Genomic DNA, 6,000 nt, shown 5'->3' with positions numbered 1-6,000 from the left:
AAATGTGTATTTCATTTGTTTTAAGTATCAGTTAAGCAGGATATGTTATTTTGTATTTTAATATACCGTAATGTGCACATCTATTAGAACACCCCATTGCTTGTGTAGCTTGGATTTGTTTTGGACATGAAATCAAACCACCGGAAAATTGTCAAAATAGACAAATGAGTGATTGTCTAATTGAACTGATGACTTCAATAGGCCACAGTAAGAGAAAAGGAACACAGAGCCACATGTGATCAAATGCATGAGACCTGTAGCTGTTTAAAGAGGAAGCAGTTGGGTTCTGAAATAGCCAGCGTCACCCGTCCCCACATGCTGCTATGACTGTTTAAATAACGTACCTGCAATTTTTCTTTTCATTGTTAGCATCCTGACAACTTTTTACACTTTTTTAAAGTTATTTTTTATTACTGTAACAAAACAGTACACAAAAAATACAATCTAACATATACAATCCAGTGGGATAGTAAGTACAGTTACATTCCAAATATTATTATTATTATTATTATTATTATTATTATTATTATTATTATTATTAATCTAAAACAAAAAAGAACCAAGGGGAAATGACAGTAATAAACTTAACATATGTATAGAAAATACCTTTCTTACTCATTATACAAAAATACCCATTATAATAATTATGCAGAGAAGTATTTTTGAAACATCCTTATTGTCCTGGCTCCTTGTGTATTCATAGAATTTCTAATTGTTCCTAACAAATGTGTTAACTCTCTTTAAATAGTTGATTTTAGATGTAGTTTCTCGAAAATTTGCATTTATATATATATGATACTTTCCAGATAATATGAAGTAATTTCAAATACAATTTACCTCACTGTTCAATGATTTACTAAAGTATCCAATTATATCCTTTATCTCCAATATAAACCTCTCCCTTACATTCCTATAAAAAAACATCAAAACATCGGTCCAAAATACTTTAACCATGTCACAGTAAAAAAATGAATGTGTGGTTTCTGGATGCCTCTTACAAAAGCAACATAAAACATCTATATCTCTCTTATACCTACGCATTGTTACATTAGATGGATAATAGCGATGTAATATTTTGTAATGGACTTCTTTCATTTTAAAAGGTAACATGCATTTCTGAGGACAAAGCCAGACCATTTTCCAATGAATTGAACACCCTTTTTACACTTATATCTTTAAGTTCTGTTTCAAAGCTCTTTTCAAAATGGCCGCTCTAGTGCACTGTGGTTTGAGATCTGTCTTCTAAATCACTGCAGGAAAAGAGAAATAAATAAATAAATAAATAAAAACAAGTGCTCTGTCTTTTCCGTTCCGTACCACATCATGGATCGTTATTGCTGTGTTACCTGTTTGAAAATGTGGGCAATAATCCTGACACTATCAGTGCACTAGAGTGGCCATTTTGAAAGAAGTGTACAAAGTTGTCAGGGTGTTAACAATGAAAACAGAAATGACAGGTACGTTATTTAAACAGTTCTGGCAGCATATGGGGATGGGTGACGCTAGATTTTTCAGAACCCCGCTACTTACTCTTTAAGATGCCTAATTAAAGCACAAAGTGATTTCTATATCACTGACAGCAAATTGAACTTCTCACACCCACTGGTTTCCATGCTGGTGGATATATAAAGGATATACATGACACAACATGAGGTGTTCTAATACGTGTATTTATTTAGCAACACGCACTATTACAAACTAAACAAAGTAAAAGTCATTAGCTGCTCCATCTCCCCAGACGAGTCCTTGTAATGTATTAGAATATATTTAGAAAGTTTGAGCTGACGGAACAACTACAGTAAAGCTGATGACAGACATAAAACAACCTGGAAACATGGAGATTTACAAAAGCTCCCAAACAAGCGTAACGGCCGACATTGCTGAGAGAACTTGAGAGGGCATGTTTGTCTTGATTACTGTTACACGTCCACACACAAGAGTACGTCCACAAACTCTCAATAACTCCAGGCTTTTGTATGCAATACACCATATTGGCTAACACAGTAGGAGACTCTTAAGTATAGTTCTATGCACAGGGGTAAAGTGATTAGATTAACAGAACACATATACGTATAACTGTTTCCTACTTTATGGGAACTTAGAACCATATTCATTCATAATAGTTTACCTTTGAAAGGTATATTGGTGTGAAAGTGCAGTAAAGTGTCATAAAAGAATAGTAAAAACACAGTAAACGGCATGCCAGTATGGTCAATCGCTCATACATTTGGTAAGGCGCGGTACATATAAATTAATAGTATAGACTTGGAAAACATATGACAAGCTGCTCATTTATGGTATATTGGTGTACAAGTGTTTATTTATATGGTAGTGTGTACTTTTATTTTTTTCTTGGGTAGGAAAGCATTTTGTCATAATGGAGGTTTTGTACTAAACTGACAGAATAGGTAGCAATATTGAATACACTGCAACACATTTCTAAAAATGCCTATTATCCCCAAAGAAGTGTTACAGTAACTGTGTCCTTAGAATGTATTTTATTAACCTTGATTGACAAACAACTACAGTGTATTAGTAACTAAGGGAGGAATCTAACAACTACAAATCCTTATCTTTCATTGAACTAAGTCCATTCTTTATTAAGACATGGGCGAAAGTCATTAATACATATGTCATTTAATCTCTGACACAGTACACAGTACAGAAATGAGAGGAATTAAAGGGTAAAGAGTGACATTCTAACAGTCTCTGTTGTATCAATTAGGTAAGAAAACTGGGCAGAAAACAGTGACCATCTTAATGATCTGCAGACAGTAGTGCGGTGTAAAGCTCCAGATGCATGCAGCTGTTAAAAGTTCAAATTGTAGGGCTCCCGAGTGTCGCATCCAGTAAAAGCACTCGCTAGAGTGCAGGATGCGCTCTATATCCTGGACGTCGCCGGTTCGAGTCCAGGCTATTCCACAGCCGACCGTGGACGGGAGCTCCCAGGGGGCGGCGCTCAATTGGCCGAGCGTCATCCGGGGGGAGGGAGGGTTAGGTCGGCCAGGGTGTCCTCGGCTCACCGCGCACCAGCGACCCCTGTAGTCTGGCCGGGCAACTGCGGGCTTGCCTGTAAGCTGCCCAGAGCTGCGTTGTCCTCCGACGCTGTAGCTCTGAGGCGGCTGCACGGTGAGTCTGCAGAGTGTAAAGAAGCGGGCGGCTGACGGCACACGCTTCGGAGGACAGCGTGTGTTCATCTTCGCCCCTCCCGAGTCAGCGCAGGGGTGGTAGCGGTGAGCTGAGCCTAAAAATAATTGGGCATTTCAAATTGGGGAGAAAATAATAAAAACTAATTGGCAACGACTAAATTTAAAAAATAAATAAATAAAAAAGTTCAAATTGTTAATCCCTGGCAATGCTGTTAAGTAGACTGTTTCTTGTGGAGTCTCTTAAAACCATGGAATTTGAACTACTGCTTTAAACTAATCTTGGTTCATTTCAAGACAGATGTTGCCCCCCCCCCCCCAAATTACTTTATGACCTATACTGAGATGTCATTTTCACTGCAAAACATGTCACAGCGTTATAGATTGGTGCGCATACCACGCTTGATCTTATAAAAGTTTACCACGATATTGTTGATGTTTATGCTTTTCCCATAGCTATGCTATGTGTTTACCATAGTTAACCCTGGTTTGCCATGCTTTCACTATGCTTTATTACACTTTGCTATGCTTTTACTGTGGGAAACCTTTACAATGGGATAACCCACACCCATGGGATAATCAGTACCCTGCAGCTGGATATGGAGGGGAGTTCACATAGCTGACAACAAATAATGCTGGTAAATAGTAAGACTTGCATTTTCTTTACCTGTTGACAGTGAAGGACCAATGTGTTCTTAACTTCCCCCTACTAGCATAGACCAGAGCTCTCTAGAAGAGCTGTACCTAAAATAAAATGTGAAGGAACTCTATATCGGTTGTATGTTTTTCTTTAAGCCACTGACACAATGCAGGTAGGTGGGAAAGGCCCGTCTCCTCATGCCATTTGTAATAGTCACTTAACTTTCCATCAACCCACAATTGAAAAGTAGGCTGTCATTGCATCTATGGGGGTTGGAAAAGCAGCTCACACTATAAAACTGCAGGTCACAAATGAAGTGCTGCACATCAAAGAAATAGCAGTCTCGCTCTCAACTGTCCATGGTTGGGTTTATTTTATTAGTTTTTAAATCAGGATCCTCCCTATGAAAAGTTTCCCCCAATTGTAACCCACAAAGACACACATTACAGCTCCAACAAGTTAAACAGGCATGCCAATTAATACTTACTGAGAGAAAAAAAAAGCATTTCCCTGTTGTGGGAAGATCACTTCATATAAAATATACCTTTTATTACCTTCTTGGGTTTCTTCTGCCAAGAAACCCAACAGTACAAGGGAGCAAGCATTACCTTCAGAAATGACAAAAAAGCTCTAACAATAATAATAATAATAATAATAATAATAATAATAATAATAATAATAATAATAATTTCAGTAGACTAATCATACCGCTTTCATGTTCCACTTGTTTATCCAAATCCCAATAATCTATAAAACAATTCATCAAAACCTCCAGACTAATCATCCAAACAAACCTTTTGATGTCAATTAAATGAAATGCAGCCTCAAATATCAGAACCCACTGATTGGTTTCCAGCCAGAGGACTCTGTAAAATGGATAGGCATCTACACCAAGAGTCTGGTGCTAGGTGAGATCTGAGAAAACATCACTGTGAATTGGTCAGAGAGGACGGGTTGCTGTAAGAGTTAATGTAAAGTGCACCAACCGCTAGGGATTAAGGTGAACTACAGGCAGTAGAAGCCACGATGAGGCTGGGATAATGATAACATCCTTCCGAGCTCTTCTCTCAAGTAAAAGCTGCAAATGTAAGTGCTCTGTGGAAGCAGCTGAGTGAGAAACACCTGCTGAAATGATCTCGGTATAGTCCTAAGCTTTTGACCTTAGACCCAAGACTGTGTGCATGGACCCCAGACAATGTGCTAGTATTACATGTTTTAATTGGGGTCGTTTTTTTATTTTATTTTTGTACTAAATGCGATATTGCTGGTTAAACAACAGGATTACGTTTTGGGGAATAAAATCCTTCCATAAATAGATCAATAAAAATCACATTGGCCTGTTGTTTTTCTCTTCTTCCTGGTGTAATTGGATGTAATCTGTACTCTCTCACGCACTCCGTTAGTTCAGTAGATTAAGCCTGCATTACAGAACCTCTGCTTTACTCTCTCACGCACTCTGTTAGTTCAGTAGATTAAGCCTGCAGTACAGAACCTCTGCTTTACTCTCTCACGCACTCCGTTAGTTCAGTAGATTAAGCCTGCAGTACAGAACCTCTGCTTTACTCTCTCACGCACTCTGTTAGTTCAGTAGATTAAGGCTGCAGTACAGAACCTCTGGCTATCAGAGAATCCAGGAACATTATGTATTGTACTTGATTCTCACACTAAGCAGTCCAGAGCTACATTGTCCCAAGGACTCGTACACAGCATTTGATAAGGCCAATCATTTCATTTAATGTACAAGGAGGCACTTCCCATGATGCTGTTTTCATGTTCCTCCTGCCAGGTTGTTGTTAAGGAGGCAGTGTTTCTTACAGGCAGGGATAAGACTGGATACTGTTCCCAGCTCATCCAGCTCTAAGACCAAGTGGGAAAAAAGTCTCATTTGAGGTAATGATCGTGCTCATTTATTACATTAGAGGAAAACAGAGTTATTAGTTAAATACATTAATTGTGTAAATTCTAATGATGTCTTCAGGTCATTACCTTTAGTACCGGTGGCAGAGAATATTTGTTCCCCCCAGGAACAAATATTCTTTCTCCTTAGGATCCGATATTTGGGAATGTTGCTTCCCTGTCCGAATATTTGTACCCTTAGTTTTTTGTAACAAAGTAATCATATAAGTCTATATCCATGCATTTTCAACTAAAACCTTCATTTTAAGACCACTTTACCCTAACCCGAACCCTAATGTTGTACCATCCAGTCCCCTC

Source organism: Acipenser ruthenus, chromosome 17, assembly GCF_902713425.1.
Source record: "Acipenser ruthenus chromosome 17, fAciRut3.2 maternal haplotype, whole genome shotgun sequence".
NCBI lineage: Eukaryota > Metazoa > Chordata > Actinopteri > Acipenseriformes > Acipenseridae > Acipenser > Acipenser ruthenus.
Note: the sequence above shows the minus strand (reverse complement) of the source record.